Source organism: Pongo pygmaeus, chromosome 17, assembly GCF_028885625.2.
Source record: "Pongo pygmaeus isolate AG05252 chromosome 17, NHGRI_mPonPyg2-v2.0_pri, whole genome shotgun sequence".
NCBI classification, from domain to species: domain Eukaryota; kingdom Metazoa; phylum Chordata; class Mammalia; order Primates; family Hominidae; genus Pongo; species Pongo pygmaeus.
This window is the reverse complement of record NC_072390.2, coordinates 22088882-22107879: the sequence shown is the minus strand read 5'-3', so window position 1 is coordinate 22107879 and position 18998 is coordinate 22088882. Positions and strand designations below refer to the sequence as shown.

The window sequence follows — 18998 nt, the reverse complement described above, 5'->3', positions numbered from 1 at the left end:
TTTTTTAGATGGAGTTTTGCTCTTGTTGCCCAGGCTGGAGGGCTGGAGTGCGATGGCGCGATCTCGGCTCACCGCAACCCCGGCTCACCGCAACCCTCGTCTCCCGGGTTCAAGCGATTCTCTTGCTTCTGCCTCCTGAGTAGCTGGGGTTACAGGCATGCGCCACCACGTCCAACTAACTTTGTATTTTTAGTAGAGATGGGGTTTCTCCATGTTGGTCAGGCTGGTCTCTAACTCCCGACCTCAGGTGATCCGCCTGCCTCGGCCTCCCAAAGTGCTGGGATTACAGGCGTGAGCCACCGCGCCCGGCCCACCGCTCTTCTTTTGAAGGATTTTTCCTTTGGATAAATACCCAGAAGTGTAATTATTGGTCCAAAAGTTTATTAGCTGTCTCCATTTGGGTTTGTCTAGAAGCAAACCCTGAGATGGAGATTTGAGCAAGTGTCTTACATGGGAGGTGATGCCAGGAAACACTAGTAAGGGAGAGGGGAAGGGAAACAGGGAAAAGAAGAAAGCCAATGGCGTGTTTATTAACAACCAGTTAGCACTGTGGGCAACAGGAGGACTTCCAGCCTGCTGGGAAACTCTGGGGGAGGCAGTAAAGAACATATTGTCAAAGTTTCCAGACCAAAGGGCAAGGAAACTCAGTTTTAGCCACTAACTCTCCACCTGTCATGGTTTGAAGACTGTTTCTAGAGCTACTTAGCTCTCTGCCGCTCCTACTTTGCCCTGTGTGTAAGCTGAGCTTGTTTCCATGGCCAGAAAAAAAAAAATTAAAGCAGAAAATAGCCTCTGGATATAGAAGTATATGCTGAAGGTATGTGGGAAAGGAGCTTAAAGCACCTGCTGCTTTTTTTTTTTTTTTTTTTGAGACAGGGTCTTACTCTGTCACCTAGGCTGGAGTGCAGTGATACAATCTCAGCTCAATGCAACCTCTACCTCTTGGGCTCAAGCAATTCTCCCACCTTAGCCCCCTGAGTAGCTGGAACCACAGGCGTGTGCCACCATGCCCAGTTAATTTTTATATTTTTTGTAGAGAGGAGATCTTGCCGTGTTGCCCAGGCTGTTCTTGAACTCCTGGACTCAAGTCATCCACCTGCCTTGACCTCCCACAGTGCTGGGATTACAGGTGTGAGCCACTGTGCCCAGCCAGATATTTTTCTAGCTTTTGAAATCCACTGTTAAATTGCTGTATGAAAGAATAGCACCAATGTAATGCTATAGGCAGCAATTTAGAACTATATGTTTGCCGACATCCCTATGAACCCTCCCGCCTTGGCCTCCCGGAGTGCTGGGATTAAAGGCATGAGCCACTGTGCTTGGCCTCGTTTCTTTTTATCCACAACTACTTCCCACTTCTTACTATTTTACGCTTATGTACATATCTGGCTGCTTCCGAAATGAAATACTATTATGTTAATAAAAAACACCAAAGAATTGATATTGTTGCAAAAACATACTTTCTCCCAGGTGAAACAGAGTCCAGACAGTTTTAATTAACATTTCTTTGACTAGAAAAATTTACATGAAGTATATTGTATATTCTTGTTATGAGGAGACACATTCAAATCCCTGAATCTTAATTAGTTCGTAGCTGTATGAATGATCATCTCTGAGCACCTTTCACTTTCCGCTCTGGGGCTTCTCTGATGCTGTGCCTTGCAACACCTAAACGAACACACAATTCATTCAAACATTCTTAACTCAGATGTGCAGAGGAGTTAGCACCAGTGGCACCACTCTTAACCGACGTTGATTTCCCCTTTCACACTCCAGGAAGGCAATTATTTGATGTTTTTTTGTTTTGCTTTTGTTTTGTTTTGTTTTGTTTTGAAACAAGGTCTTGCTCTGTTGCCCAGGCTGGAGGGCAATGGTGTGATCATGGCTCACTGCAGCCTTGACCTCCCGGCCTCAAGTGATCCTCCCACCTCAGCCTCCTCAGTAGCTGGGACTAGGTGCATACCAACATGTCCAGCTAATTTAAAAAAAGTTTTTTTGTAGAGATAAGGTCTCACTATGTTGCCCAGGCTGGTCTTGAACTCCTGAACTCAAGGGATCTTCCTGCCCTGGCCTCCCAAAGTGCTGGGGTTATAGATGTGAGCCACTGCACCGAGCCTCCAGGTGGCCGATTCTCGGATGCATTTCTTATGGCTCCTTAGAAAGTCCCAGTGGGGGCCAGGCGTGGTGACTCATGCCTGTAATCCCAGCACTTTGGGAGGTCAAGGCGGGTGGATCACCTAAGATCAAGAGTTTGAGGCCAGCTTGACCAACATGGTGAAACCCCATCTCTACTAAAAATACAAAAATTAGCCGGGTGTGGTGTCAGGCACCTGTAATCCCAGCTACTTAGGAGGCCGAGGCAGGAAAATCGCTTGAACCCAGGAGGCGGAGGTTGCAGTGAGCCAAGATCTCACCATTGCACTCCAGCCTGGGTGACAGAGTGAGACTCTGTCTTCAAAAGAAAGAGAGAGAGAGAGAGAGAGAGAGAGAGAGAGAGAAAGAAAGAGAAAGAGAAAAGAAAAGAAAGGAAGAAAGTCTCAGTGTGAACAAGTGTCATTTGTGCCTGGTGATGGACGTGAGAAGGCTTTCTTATGTTTGCTTTTCCTCCTCACCTGTTCATCCTCCTTCCCTGCACTGCTGCTCTCTAGAAGCGCTTTCCCAAATAAAGTCCTTGCATACAAGCCTTGGTCTTAGGGTCTGCTTTCAGGAAACTCAGGCTAAGGTAATTAGTCACAGACGTGGGCCTAGGAAGCAGATTCTCAGGATGGGATTTTGGAGCTGGAAAACACAGAGCTAAGAAACACAAGGCTGGAGTGAGTGGCATCTGGTAACATCACGATTGCTAAGGATCTCACCCTGGTGGCTTGGGATGAGGTGCAGGTGGAAGGTAAAGCATTGGGCTGTGTGGCAGCCCTGGCACCTAAGTGGTATTGGGGCGAGGGGAAGTATAACAATTTTGGAGGTTCCTGGTCTTTGTTAAATGCTCTGGAAGTCTTGAAAAAAAAGTCAAACAGGTTTCCACCTGCAACTGTCAGCTTGAGGCAGGTTGTGGAAGCAAAGGGGCTCCATAATTGCATTCAAGGAGACGCTCATTTTATTCATAGAGTGTGTGGATGAAAATCAGGCACAGCACTGTGTTATGAGGAAAACAGAGATGCAAAGGAGCATGAATGCATAGCCATAAATGGTGTCGTCCTCAAATCACTGACTTGAGAAATACCTGGGTGGGCTTGGACCAGCCTGAGAACCTTGCAACCCCAGGTTTTTTTGGCTCCCCCAGGCCACCAGATGCGCACCCCCATTCTTACTAGATTCACAGAAGCCCTCACATGAGAGTGTCTCAAAGGGCAAGGAAACTCAGTTTTAGCCACTAACTCCCCAAAAGCAACCCCTGCCACCACTTTTTACCTCTATACCAAGAAGCAGGGTCTGATCCCAACACAGCTTAGGTAGGAGAAACAGTCCAAACTCCAGGCAGAAATCTTATATATCCAAAGAATTGTAAGACCTGTCTAATGTGGACCAACAGGAAGGAGAGGAAAATGGGCAATTATAAAGCTTAAGGTGTTGGGCCAAGGAAGAGGCAAATATAAGGATGAGTAGAGGAGGATTTATTGATATAGGAATATACCCCTTGGTTTGGGAGTCCTAGTCAGGGCATCTGAATCCACTTGTCATCCACTGCTCGGATAGTTTCCTGAAGCTCGGGCAGGATGATGACCTACCATGAATGAGGTGAGGATGCTTTAATTTCCTTGGCAGAATACTAGATGAGCTCAGGGAAATTAGACATTAGAATAGGCTTAGTATGTGGGATCAGAGAACCCACTTCCTGGCTGTGCTCTTTGGGAAGACTCAGAGGAGACTCCCTTCATAAAGCGCAAAGACCCACTGGTGAGGGAGGCATGACCATCTTTGAGAAGCTTGGTAGGAAGTGTCCTTTGTAGGCCAGAGCCAGCCAGTGGAAGATGCTGCCAATGGATGCCAGGTATCAATGGGCATGATGGGATTCTGAAATCGCAGAGGGGAGGCAGCAGCAGAAGGGGAATGAAGTTACTGTCATGGGCAGCAAGCCAGCATGGCAGTTAGGCTGCTGTGACCTGCTAGGATCTGTGGGCTCTGTTTCAGGGGCTGAGACGGGTGAACAACAATTAGGTTGTGACTTGACTTGGACAATTTGAAAAAAAAAATAAAAAAAGAAGTGCTGGGAAGCTGAAGTTTGAAATTAGCCACTGCAATGGAAAATCACAATCCTTCATTCAATTTCCAAAGCTAAGTCAGTTCACAGATCTAATGCACATTGATTGAAGGGAAGCCTGCCAGTTCTCTGTAATGAAAGACTCTGCACCACCACTAAAAATATAGATGATAAATATTACCCTAGTCCTTCACCAATGGAACCTACAGCCACCTAGCAGCCCAATGGTGCCAAGGAAATGGATAGAAAATCTGAGTTGAAACTTCAGATACCACGGGACCTGAAATCCCGTTATGCTCCTCCAGTTACACTCAGAGCTTTTGAAGGGCAGATGATACATGGAGTTCTGACCCAAGTATACCCTGCAGTGGGTCCACTGGGTCCAGGAACATGGCCTGTGGTTATTTTCTCAGCTCCCACAGGTATAATTGGGATAGATATATACCTAGTAGTTGGCAGAAACCTTACAATGATTTCTAGACATGTAGACATAGGGGGGAAGACACAGGGGAGAAGTCCCTGAAAAATCAGAAGCAATACTAGAAGGAATTGCAGAGATTAGCACCACCATAAGCAACTTCAAGGATGGAGGGTGGCAGTCCCCTTCAATTTACCCAAGTGGCCCTTACAAAAATTACATAGATCATGGCAGATAAGGGTGGACTACTGTAAATCTAACTAAATGGAGCCCTGTTGGGCGTGGTGGCTCACACCTGTAATCCCAGCACTTTGGGAGGTTGAGGCGGGCGGATCACCTGAGGTCAGGAGTTCGAGACAAGCCTGGCCATCATGGTAGAACCCCATCTCTACTAAAAATACAAAAATTAGCCGGGTGTGGTGGCACACGCCTGTAGTCCCAGCTACTCAGAAGGCTGAGGCAGGAGAATTGCTTGAACCTGGGAGACGGAGGTTGCAGTGAGCAGAGATCGTGCCACTGCACTCCAGCCTGGGTGACAGATCGAGACTCTGTCTCAAAAATAAATAAATAAATGAATAAATAGGCTGGGCGCGGTGGCTCATACCTGTAATTCCAGTACTTTGGGAGGCCGAGGCAGGTGGATCACAAGGTCAGGAGTTTGAGACCAGCCTGGCCAACATAGTGAAACCCTGTCTCTACTAAAAATACAAATATTAGCCGGGCATGGTGGTGCACGCCTGTAGTCCCAGCTATGCAGGAGGCTGAGGCAGGAGAATTGCTTGAACCTGGGAGGCGGAGGTTGCGGTGAGCCGGAATCAGGCCACTGCGCTCCAGCCTGGGCAACAGAGCGAGACTCCATCTCAAAAAATAATAATAATAATAAAATAAATAAATAGAGCCCCAATCATAGGTGGTATGGACTGTAGCATGGACTAAACAATGTGGTATATGGTATGAACAATCAACATAGTTTCCAAAACTTGTTATGTGGCTACTGAACCATTAATATCATACTTCTTAATATCCGCCAATAAAGAGGATCAAAATAGTTAGTTTTTACTTGGAATGAACAACATTCATCACACTCACTGTCTTGCCCCAGAACCTCTACTTTCTGTCACAACATAGCCCACCAGGGTCTTGATCTTCTTGGCATCTGCAGAATGTCACATCAGCCCACTGTTTAAGGATGTCATGTTAACTGGACCTGGTGAGTGGGAAGTTGCAAGTCCTCTGGCTGCCTTGGTGAGACGTATGCATCAGAGTGTAGCAGGTACACTGTAAATATTAAGAAATCCAGGCCCGGCGCGGTGGCTCACTCTTGTAATCCCAGCACTTTGGGAGGCCAAGGTGGGTGGATCACCTGAGGTCAGGAGTTCGCGACCAGCCTGACCAACAAGGAGAAACCCCGTCTCTACTAAAAATACAAAATTAGCTGGGCATGGTGGCGCATGCCTGTAATCCCAGCTACTCGGGAGGCTGAGGCAGGAGGACCCCTTGAGCCTAGGAGGTGGAGGCTGCAATATGCCATGATTGTACCACTGCCCTCCAGCCTGGATGACAGAGTGGGACCCTGTATTGAAAAAAGAAAAGAAAAGAAAAGAAAATTCACTACATGTTAAAGTTTTTAAAAGATGAAGTGGTCTGAAACATGATGAAACATTCTAGTGTAAAGAACACATCATTGCACCTTGCGCTCCCTACCAGTGAGAAAGAGGCAGAGCATTTGGAAGTCCTCTTTGAATTTTGCAGGCATCATGTGCTATACTTAGAAATTTTGCTTCAACCCATGTATCAGATGACTTCCAATTCTGAGTGGCGCCCAGAGCATGATAGGGTTTTGCATTGAGTCGAGGTCCTGGTGCCCCTCCTCCCCTCACCACTGGAGGTTTCTTAGCTGCAATTCACACCCTCCATCTGGTTCCCTATGACTCCTTTCTCAGCCCATCGCCATCTGGCGATGTCAGTTGTTGTTGTTGTTGTTTTTTCCTTCTGTTGCCTCCTCACTCCCCCAGACATGATCTGAGACCACCCCAGCCAGCTCTCTCTTTCACATAGCCCACACTCTGTCCACAGAAAGCAGCCACGCATCTTTGCCCTGGCAAGCTTGAGGTGATAGTTAATTTTATGTGTCAATCTGACTGCACCATGGGGTGTGCGTATTAAACGCTATTTCTGGTGTGTCTGTGAGGGTGTTCAGGATGGGACGGACATTTGAATTGGTGGCTCAGAAAAGTCGATTGCTCTCCATCCAATTCGTTAGGGGCCTGAGTGAACCACAAGGGGAGGGTGGGGGAACTCGCCCATTTTTTTGGTCCTGCCTCACTGTTTGAGCTGGGACACAGGTTTCCTCCTGCCCTTGGGCTGGAATTTACACCACTGGCTTCCCTTGTTCTCAGGCCTTTGGACTTGGACTGGAATTACAGCCATGGTTTTCCTGGGTCTTGAGTTTTCAGATGGCAGATCGTGACACTTTTTCCCTTCGTGCTCACGCAAGCCAGTTCCTCATAATCTCTCTCCTGTCTCTCTCTCTGTGTGTGTGTGTCTACAATATGTGCTATATAACAAGGTTTTGTTCAACAACAGACCGCATATATGACGACAGTCCCCTAAGATTATAATGGAGCTGAAAAATTCCTATCACCTGGTGATGCAGCAGCCACCGTAACATCTTAGCACAGCTCATTGCTCAGGTGTTTGCAGCGGTGCTGGTGTAAACACACCTGCTGTGCTGCCAGTCATATAAAAGTCTAGCATACAGTTACGTAAGGTATGGCGTGGTGGCACGTGCCTGTAATCCCAGCACTTTGGGGGGCCGAGGCAGGTGGATCTCCTGAGGTCAGGAGCTTGAGACCAGGCAGACTAACATGGTGAAATCCCATCTCTACTAAAAGTACAAAAATTAGCTGGGCATGGTGGAGCACGCCTGTAATCCTAGCTACTTGGGAGGCTAAGGCGTGAGAATTGCTTGAGCCCGGAAGGCAGAGGTTGCAGTGAGCCGAGATTGCACCACTACACTCCAGCCTGGGTGACAGAGCAGGACTCTGTCAAAAATAAAATAAAATAAAGTAAAATAAAATAAATACAATATATAAGGTACATAATACTTGATAATGGTAATATATGACTATGTTCCTGGTTTATGTCTTTACTTTTATGCTTTTAATCATTATTTTAGAGTATACTCCTTCAACTTATTTTAAAAAAGTTAACTCTAAATCAGCCTTAGGCAGGTCCTTCAGGAGGTATCCAGAAGAAGGCATTGTTATCCCAGGAGATGACATGCATGTTACTGTCCCTGAATACTCCCAGTGGGACAATATGTGGAGGTGGAAGATAGTGATGATGATCCTGACCCTGTGTAGGGACAGGCTAATATGTGTGTTTGTGTCTTAGGTTTTTTTTCTTTTTTTTAAGACAAGGTCTCACTATGTTGCCCAGGCTTGTCTCAAACTCCTGGGCTCAAGTGATCCTCCCTCTTCAATGTCCTGAAGCTCAGATTACAGATACACGCCACCATGTCCAGCTTGTGTCTTAGCTTTTATCAAGAAACTTTGAAAAGTTTAAAAGAATTAACATTTTTGAAAATAGAAAAATAAGCTTTCAGAATAAGGATATAAAGAAAGAAAACATTTTTGTACAGATGTGCAATGGGTTTGTGTTTTATTTACTTATTCACTTTTTTTTCAGTTGCCCCAGAACTGAGCAGGTATTTATTCATTTATTTTTTGAGACAGGGTCTCACTGTGTTTCTCATGCCGGAGTGCAGTGGTGTGGAGATAGGAGTTCAGCAGGACTGATTTTGCAAAGTAGAGGTCACAAAGACCGCGATGCAGTAAAAAAGCTGGCCCAAGCCCACCAAAGCCAAGATGGTGTGGAAAGCAACCTCTGGTCACCCTCACTGCTCATTATACAATAATTATAATACATTAGCATGCTAAGAGACACTCCCACCAGTGCCTTGACAGTTTAAAATGCCATGGCAACGTCAGGAAGTTACCGTATACGGTCTAAAAGGGGGAGGAACCCTCAGTTCCAGGAATTGCCCACCTTCTTCCCAGGAAACTCACGAATAATCCATTCCCTGTTTAGAATATGGTCAAGAAGTAACCATAGAAATAGCTGACCAGCAGCCCTCAGGCTCCTCTGCCTACGGAGTAGCCACCCGTTCCTTTACTTTCTTAATAAACCTGCTTTCGCTTTACTCTGTTGACTCACTCTTGAATTCCTTCCTGTGTGAAGCCAAGAACCTACTGTGGCCTTCCAGGCTGAACCCCAATTTTGGGTTCGCTCTGTGACAGCACAACCAAGGCTCACTGCAGCCTTGGCTGTCCGGGTTCAAGCCATTCTCCCACCTCAGCCTCCCGAGTAGCCGGGACTACAGGCATGCACCACCACACCTAGCTAATTTTTAAATATTTATGGAGATGAGGTTTCACCATGTTGCCCAGGCCAGTCCCAAACTCCTATGCTTAAGGAGTCTTTCTGCCTCGGCCTTCCAAAGTGCCGGGATTATAGGCATGTGCCACTGTGCCTCATGGGTTGATGTTTTAAACTATTATTACAAGAGTCACAAAGTTTAAAAAGTGGCAGTGTGCGGTGTCTCACACCTGTAATCTCAGCACTTTGGGAGGCGGAGGTGGGAAAGATTGCTTGATCCCAAAAGTTCAAGACCAGCCTGGGCAACATAGGGAGATCACCGTCTCTATAAAAAACAAAAACAAAAACAAAAACAATAACTAGCCGGGCATGATAGTGTGAGCCTATAGCTCCAGCTACTTGGGAAGCTGAGGCACGAGAGTTGCTTTAGCCCAGGAGGTCGAGGCTGCAGTGAGCCATGACCATGCCACTGTACACCAGCCTCGGTGACAAAGCAAGACTCTATCTCTAAAAATTTTAATTTAAATTTAAAAGACGTTGTGGTAAGCTAAGGTTAATTTACTATTATTGTTGTTGTTGTTGTTGTTGTTTTGAGACATGATCTCACTCTGGCACTTAGGCTGGAGTGCAGTGGCGCAATCACAGCTTACTGCAGCTTTGACCTCCCTGGCTTAAGATATCCTCCCTCCTCAACCTCCTGAGTGGTTGAAGCTACAGGCACACCCCACCAAGCATAGCTAATCTTTTAGTTTTTTTTTTTTTTATTTGTAGAGACAGGGTCTCCCTATATTGCCCAGGCTGTGTTGAACTCTTGTAATCCTCAAGTAATCCTCTTGCCTCAGCCTCCCAAAGTGCTGAGATTATAGGTATAAGGCACCACACATGGCCTAGGCTTGAGTTTTAGTAGTTTCATTTAAATGTCCTGCTGCAATGTATTTATTCAATCCCCTGTTGTTGGACATTTAGATTGTTTCCAACTTTTCACTGTTAGAATAACAGTACAGGGCCGGGTGCTCACGCCTGTAATCCCAACACTTTGAGAGGCCGAGGTGGGCAGATCACTTGAGGCCAGGACTTGGAGACCAGCCTGGCCAAGATGGGGTAACTCCGTGTCTAGTAAAAATACAAAAATTAGCCAGGCGTGGTGGCATGTGCCTGTAATACCAGCTACTGGGGAGGTTGGAGCATGAGAATCACTTGAACCCATGAGGTGGAGGTTGCAGTGAGCCAAGATTGCACCACTGCACTCCAGCCTGAGCGACAGAGCAACACTCTGTCTCAAAAAAATACAAAACAACCGCCCCCTCAAAAATAAATAAATAACAGTACAATTAAGAGCATTTGGATACCCATTGTCCAGTTTCCTTACAGAGACACCATACTCATCCCTTTCCAATCAGTAGCATGCTCTGTGTGACTAGGGCAACCAAGCCTGGAAATACAAGTCGGCCTTGAACACCAGGACTACTCCTGGTGCGCAGCATCCCGGACAAATGCACACAGCTTGTTCTAATACAAATATGTACACAACTTGTTTTTAAAATGTATTGCAACATTCATAGGCCCACATGATGTATACAGATTTATTGATAAATTATGATGGATTTAGAATAATAGAGAGATAAGAGGGACTTCTGTATTTAATCATCCAGCCAATGCACATGAAGGTTCTCTGTAGTGTCCAGGCGCCATCTCTTCTTGCTCTTTATTGTCAAGTGCCTCTCCCGGCTAAGGTCATATCTCCAGGAGGAAAAGGTAGCAAAGCTATCAGCACTGCCCATGCTGTGGCTCTCAGGAACCCGTTCATGCTGAAGCAGTGTCAACCTTCCTGTCTCTGCAGCTGCCTGGGACTTATACCCTGCTGGTGGCATCCCCTCTTGTGAGGTTGCAGCATCGCTTGCTGTCGTGCATGCTGGCTACTGCTGATGCTCTCAAAGCTGCTTCTGGACTTCCTTGATTATCACCAATGCCAGTCCTACCTGCAGGATGCATGAGAATACAAAGGCTGATGCCTCTTCTGGTCATTGTGAATTCACCACTTGGGATTTTATAGCATGAAAGTAGAAGAGAATCTTCCATCCACGTCTTTTGAACTCTTTAGCATAATCACTGCAGTCTTAGAAGGTGATCTCTCTCAAGATTGAGCCCACCCTGGTGTCCACACCCTGCCACAGTGCGGTGGTGGGTAGCAAGGAGCCTACACCTTCCCAGCAAGCCAGAAGCTCATCCTGAAGGACTTGAGCCTGACCAGGTAAAATGAGAGATGGTCACATTGACTGGAGGCAAGAGAGGACAACTGCAGGTCCCATTAGCAGTGGATAGCAAAGGTCACGCAAGTCCTCAGAGGACACAGCATGCGGCCTGCAGAGGAGCTGAAGCGACCCCTTTGGGTGCCAGAGGCAGGGGCATAGGGTATAGGACACTGCGGCCACCCCCGCCGCCCTCAGGTGCTGTGGCCTATGGGCAGCATCGCACCCAGATGGGACACACTGGTCCACACACATGCCTGTCAGTAACTCAGTGCTCTGAGCTGGCCATGAACCTGAGGCAATCAATAGTCACCAAAGCCAGTGTGTCGGCGACACTCTGGTGGCCCGGCTGCTTGAGATTCCAGGGGAGAGGCACTGTGCCAGTAAGAGCTTGCATGGACTCACTGTCCTCCGGGAACTGTCCATGGACAGGGAGTCTTCCCCACCCTCTTCCCACCCCTCTAGCCCTGGCCAGCACTTTGGGCTGTGGATCTGCACTCACGATGGGAAGTAGAGGGTCAGAGTGTGCTCTGAAGGAGAGAAATGGGTACAGAAACCCCTGAGAGTCCTGGTCTGGGCCTGGGGTGCCCACCCAGTTGGCCAGACCCAGTGGGGGCTTGGAACATGTTACGAAGGTGGCACAAAGCAGGCTTCTGAGGCACAGCGCCTGCCTCTAAAGGCTGAGTCCAACCCGCAGCAGTTGCTGAATGGTGACTTTTTCGGTCTATTCACTCGAGTGAGGGGTTGTTCTTATTACCACTGTTGGGGATGGGGAGCAAATATGGAAAGCCTTGTGCCTTCCAGCCAGGGGTACCCCAGCACTCTGTTTAGCCAGACTGTTAGTAAATGTACAGTAATGTCTTATAGAATAAACAAAGGGAAGTTCGGGAACACATCGTTCTCATCCACTAAAAATAACTTTGAGTGCTTTTTTTTTTTTTTAGTAATACTCTTTTAGCTATAGATTTGCTTCATAGGCTCTTGAATCCTTGACTCTCTCCGGCTAAGCTCTGAGACTAACTTTTAAAATGTTGTTGTAAGGAAGGGTAATGTTTTTACAGAGCTTGCCAAAATAGATAGGGATGACTTTTTAAAATAACAGTTCCAGGAAATATGTAATGACTTTTTTTAAACAAAGGATTCAGAATCTGGATTGTGGAAAATGCTGTATTGATGCTTCCTACAACATTTTTGGGAATCTTTTAAAATGAAAGTAATGACTTAATTAACAAAAATATGTGGCTTAAGGGACTGTTTGTGAGGCACTTTGGATTGTTTAAAGCTAATTTTTCGGCTAAGTGCGGTGGCTCATGCCTGTAATCCCAGCACTTTGGGAGGCCTAGGCGGGCGGATCACCTGAGGTAAGGAGTTCAAGACCAGCCTGACCAATATGATGAAACCCTGTCTCTACTAAAAATACCAATATTAGCCGGGTGTGGTGAGGGGCTCCTGTAGTCCCAGCTACTTAGGAGGCTGAGATAAGGAGGTTGAGGTTGCAGGGAGCCAAGATCGTGCCACTGCACTCCAGCCTGGGCGACAGAGAAAGACTCCGTCTCAAAAAATAAAATAAAATAAAATAAAATAAACCTGATTTTTTATCTTTTACAAGCGGGAAAAAAATTTTCCATACATTATGAGAGTGAACAGCGATTGTTTCTTTATTACATAGATTTTTAAACTCGCTCAAATTTTAAGTATTTACCCATCCTGGGTTTTTAGACTCTAGCATCAGCTTTCAAATGAAAACTTTATGCAAGCAGTTTTGCCTTTCTAATGTTTTTCCAAGGAAGAAAGAAGAGAAGGAGACAGAAGAAAGGAAGGAAGGAGGGAGGGAGGGAGGGAAGCAAAGAAGAAGAGAGGAAGGGAGAGAAAGAAAATAGAAACTTCTGGATTCATAATTATGGACCACCTAGCTAACCATATCCACTTTATGTCTGTGTTTAAAGGACAGGACAAACAGACGATACTTTCAGCCTGAATTCTCAGTGACACCGCCTTGCAAAGACTACTTGTATGTTACTCTCTGCTTCACATGGCTAGGTTGTTTGAGGGCAGGAGTTGGTGAGAATTAGTTTGGAAAACTGACTTCTCTCATTCAGACATAGCTTTTCTGGAGCAGAGTTTTTCAGAACACTTACTGGCAGCATAACATAGATGATGTCACAGAAGTAATTCCCGCACTGCCAAGCTGCTTAATTCCCCTGTTAAACGCTGCCCTGATGTCAGTGGCCCACGCCAGGAAGACTGCCAGAGGTGTGCTGCATTCACAAAGACTCCTTACCACCCCCAGGAAAGCCATCCTTTTCACTAACATTAATTTCAAATAATAAGTTATATTTTTCTAATCAATATTTGATTTACTTGAGATTTGAAATTTTAACTAAAACTTTTAGAAGTTAATTCATTTCAAATGATAGAGCCTGATCTCATGACACCAATGTCATCTATAGTGGGGCTGGGAAAAGACATGAAGTTGTGGTTTTCGTATGTTTGCCACATACAAACATATAAAAGGCAAGGTGGTACTGAAAAATACAGAAGAATCAAGAATGTTAGCATTTTTTAGAAATGCATATTCCCTGCCCTCAGAAAGATGTTTTTAAAAGATATCTAATTCCCGTATTTTATTTTATTTTATTTTATTTCATTTTATTTTATTTTATTTTATTTTATTTTTTTGAGACGGGGTCTCATTCTGTTGCCCAGGCTGGAGTGCAGTGGCGGGATCTCAGCTCACCGCAAGCTCCACTTCCTGGGTTCACGCCATTCTCCTGCCTCAGCCTCCTGAGTAGCTGGGACTACAGGCGCCCACCACCACGCCCGGCTAATTTTTCGTATTTTTAGTAGAGACGGGGTTTCACCGTGTTAGCCAGGATGGTCTCTGTCTCCTGACCTTGCAATCCGCCTGCCTCGGCCTCCCAAAGTGCTGGGATTACAGGCGTGAGCCACCGCGCCCGGCTACTTCCTTTATATTTCTAGTCCTAACTTTCAACTTTTTGGATATAAAATGGCATTTTGTATAATAGAAGACCTTGAAGGTCTTTTTATAGTTCTGTTATTCTAAGAACTCATTGCTTCATCAAAGGAGAGAATTGGACACAGGAATTTAGTGGCCAAGAAAGATCTTCGTTATTAACACTCTTATTTACGTTATATTGCAGTACTGCGTGGGGATGAGTGAGTATCTGGGCTTAGAAGGTACTCTGGTATTATGAGGATGAAGAGCACCAGTTCATTTTCAGTAAATCAACTGCCATAAATCATTGTGTTCACATCTCTATCAAACATAAATCAAGCCAGGTGCGGTGGCTCACACCTGTAATCCCAGCACTTCGAGAGGCCGTCACGGGCGGATCATGGGTCAGGAGATCGAGACCATCCTGGCTAACACGGTGAAACCCCATCTCTACTAAAAATACGAAAAATTAGCCGGGCGTGGTGGCACACCGCCTGTACTCCCAGTTACTCGGGAGGCTGAGGCAGCAGAATAGCTTGAATCCAGGAGGCGGAGGTTGCAGTGAGCCGAGATTCGGCCACTGCACTCCAGCAGCCTGGGCAACAGAGCAAGACTCCGTGTCAAAAAAAAAAAAAAAAGAAAAGTTACACACACGAGTGCCTTCTGTTTTACACGTGTTTTGTTTTGTTTTGTTTTTTCTCGAGACGGAGTCTCCCACTGTCACCCAGGCTGAGGTGCAGTGGTGCATCTTGGCTCACTGAACCCTCCGCCTCCCGGGTTCAAGCGATTCTCCTGCCTCAGCCTCCCGAGTAACTGGGATTACAGGCGCCTGCCACCACGCCTGGCTAATTTTTGTATTTTTAGTAGAGATGGCGTTTCGCCATGTTGGCCAGGTTGGTCTCAAACTCCTGACCTCAAGCGATCCGCCTGCCTCGGCCTCCCAAAGTGCTGGGATTGCAGGCGTGAGCCACCACACCCGGCCAATACTATTTTTTAATTCTAGCTAATACATACAAATTTTATTGATCTAGATGTACTTTAGAATAAATTGTAAAAGTCCACCAAAATCTTGTTGGTTGAAACTCTTTTAAATATATAGATTAATTTGGGGGAAATTGCCTTTACAGTATTGAATCTTCCTTTCCACTTGTTTAAATCATTTGTGCATAGTGCAGTGCTTATAGAACTCTCCACATATGAATTCTGCGTAATTTTTCTTAATAATAACAGCGAATACGAATTGAACTCTTACTATGTCAGAAACTGTTTTAAGTACTTTAAGTGTATTAACATTTTAATCCACAACCCTACAGATAGTTCCATTGATTAATATTATTCCTACATAAGAGCCCGCGCTCCTCAGCAGACTGGGACGCCCGGCGTCCCCGGGCGAACCGAGGCTACAGGTTGGGGCAGGCCTGGTGGGGCCCAGCGAGTGGGCGGGAGCGGGAGCGGGAGCGGAAGCGGGCCCGCGCCGCACTCCGGACGCGTCTAGCCGCCTCCCAGGCTGCCGGCGCCGCGTGGCTCGCCCCCGGGACTTGCCAGCAGCGAGTGGGGCCCGACTAGCTCTTCACCATGCTCCACTGCATCCGCAAGGGCTGGTTCTGGGAGGGGCGCAAGGGCATCGACCCCCGCACCACGGTGGTGGTGGCCATCAGGGCAGTGGACCCGGAGGAGGCCGAGGACGCCCAGCAGGAGATCCCTGCGCTCAGCTGTGCTACAACCCCGAGTCACCGCTGCTCCTGCTGCCCTCTGTGGGTTTCCCCCGGAGGGCCAGAGCGGCGACAGCGCGCAAGACTTGCAGAACTCGGGCCCCCTGGAGGAGACCTGCCCACCACGGTCCTGGGGAGGTTCCGGAGGGCCTCGGTTTTGTGCACTCCCAACACCAAGAAACCCCTGAGACGCGAAGCCGCCCAGCGTGCTGCCCTCAGAGCAGGGCGACGCAAAGCCAGCGGACCCCGGGGTGGCGGGGCAGCCCACAGACACGCAGGTCGACTGGAACAGTTCTTGGCAGCCTCTTCTGGAGGGCGTCTGAGGTCGTCAGCAGTGGCCTACGACTTCAAGGCAGGCTTCTGGCCCCTGGGCATCACGGCCATCGGACTAGCCAAGGAGGAGTCTTCGCACTCCGACCTGCACCGCGTGCGCGCCCAGTTCCTGATCCGCCAAGAACAGCTCTTCTGCGCTGGAGGACCGCGGCAAGCCCTTGGAGGAGCTGGCAGGCCTGGCCCGACGAGAACCCCGCGTCCTGACACTGTCAAGGAGCTCCGGGAGCGCAAGGCGACCGCGCGCTCCGCCAACACCCTTTCTTCCCGGGTTCATGGGCGCTGCCGGCGCTGGAAGGCCCAGGGGCACGGCGAGGAGCCCAGCTCCTAGGATCCCGACATCGCCAGCGCGGCAGAGGACGCGGATCAGGCCTCCCGCCACCCCGGCGTCCCTCCACAATCCCGCCGAGTCCGCGCAGCAAGCTGTACTGGAGGACGGCCCTGCACGGCTCGCAGAAGCCCGCGGAGCCCGTCGAGAGGCCCCGTGTTCGTCCACGCGGGGCGGCGCGCCTTCCGGGAGCGCAGAGAGAAGCGCAGGCAGAGCGGCGTCCGCAAGACCCGCCTTGGAGCTCCACGAGCCGGTGCTGCACACGGCAGAATCCCCTCGACGTGGGCCCGCGGAGCCGGGGACAGAGAGAGTCTGAGCTCTGTAACAGTGGTGCTGACTTGGAAGGTGCCTCGTGTGCGTTGGGCCTGCAGGCCACGTCTCCTCCCACCCCTGCGCTGTGCTGTCCTGCACGCGGGAATGCGGGTCCCTGTGACCATCTCCTCTCACCTCCCGGCCCCGCTGCAGCCACACCAGGCAGCGGAGCCCGACCAGTCTGCGGGCCCGCGCGGCCCAGTGGCTGCGCAGACTAAGGAGCACAGCAACTATCGGGCAGCTCTGCCTCCTCCTTCAACGGGTCATTGGGGAGGCGACAGGGCAGCCCCCAGAGGAGCGCCCCGCCGGGCCTTCTTCTCCTGCCCCGGGCCACTGTGCTCTCGGCCTGTGATGGCCATAGATTTGCCTTGTGGTGTTGGATCAGGAACTGTCTGCTCTTAAGTGCTTGTGTCATCCAGAATGTTTTGTTTTTTAAGAAAATTGGTCTTTCCAGTTGGGTGTTGAGTGCTTTTCCAGATCATGTCTGATGGATCCTCGGATTATAATAGAACATGGCGGCCCAGAGAGATTGGACCCAGATGGTGTCATCTGGAGCAACTGGGATGAGATTGTTGATAACTTTGATGACATGAACTTAAAGGAGTCTCTTCTTTGGGGCATCTATGCTTATGGTTTTGAGAAGCCTTCAGCTATTCGACAGAGAGCTATTATTTTCTGCATTAAAGATCCAAAAAGTAATTCCGGCACCTGAGACTATATGGGAGCCTGCATTGTCTTGCTTGCATCGGTGGAACAAATGTTCGAAATGAAACGCAAAAACTGCAGGCCGAAGCATCACATACTGTTGTTGGCACACCAGGGAGAGTGTTTGCTTTGTTAAATAGAAGATATTTTCTCCAAAATGGATCAAAACCTTTGTTTTGGTTGAAGCAGATGAAATGTTGAACCAAGGGTTTAAGAATCAAATAATGAGATTTTCCAAAAATTAAATACAAGTATTCAGGTTGTGTTGCTTTCTGCCACAGTGCCAACTGATATGTTGGAAGTGACCAGAAAATTCATGGGAGATCCAATTTGAATTCTGGTGAAAAAGGAAGAATTGAACCTTGAAGGAATCCGTTTTATATTAATATTGAGAGAGAGTAATGGAAGTTGGATACACTTTGTGACTTGTACGAGACACTGACCATTACACAGGCTGTTATTTTTCTCAATACAAAGCACACTGTCAACTGGCTGACTGAGAAAATGCATGCCGCGGAACTCACAGTTCCTGCTCTGCGTGGTGACATGGACGAGAAGGAGAGAGATGTTATCATGAGGGAATTCCAACCAGGGTCAAACCGTGTTCTGATCACTACTGACTTGTTGGTTTGTGGGACTGATGTGCAATAAGTGTCTTTGGTTATAAGCTATGATCCACCTACCAACTGTGAAAACGACATTTGCAGAATTGGCAGAGGTGGTTGATTTAGGAAGAAAGGTGTGGCTATAAACTTTGTTACTGAAGAAGACAGGAGGATTCTTGGTGACACTGACACTTTCTATAGTACTACAGTGGAGGAAATGCCCATGAATGTAGCTGACCTTATTTAATTCCTGGGATGAGATAGTTCTGGATGCAGTGCTCAATGTTGTTGAATGGGTGATCACAACCTGCATTATGCCTCTTTCTTTGGGAATATTTGAATCTTGTGTCAATGCTCATAATGGGCCAGAAATACAGATTTTGATAGCAAAGCTACATTAGTCATGAGGTCTTGTGAGGAAAGTCATTGGCTTTATCCTCTTTAGAGTTAGACTGTTGGGGTGGGTATAAAAGATGGGATTTGTAAAATCTTTCTTCTTTAGTAATTTATTTCTTAGTTCTGTAGAAATGGTTGTATTCAATGTTCTCTATCATTTAATAATATACTTGTGGACTAAAAGATATAAGTGCTGTATAAAATCAGCTAACTACGTTAAATGACCATATCTGTCTTTACTGCGTTTGTTATTAGCCTGAGTAGAAAGGCCTTTCACATTGTTTTTTAAGAAAGCATTTGAATGCATTTTGTTTGGTATTGTGTTTTTTGTTTTTTGTTGTGAGACAGTGTCCTGCTCTGTCACCTAGGCTGGAGTGCAGTGGTGCCATCTTGGCTCACTGCAGCCTCG

The 18998-nt window shown here is 47.4% G+C and overlaps 1 pseudogene; it reads left to right on the top strand.

Moving 5' to 3' along the window:
• Positions 1-17363: 17363 nt before the first annotated feature.
• LOC129018992 (eukaryotic initiation factor 4A-II-like) lies at positions 17364-18440 on the top strand (annotated as a pseudogene).
• The last annotated feature ends 558 nt before the right edge of the window (positions 18441-18998 follow it).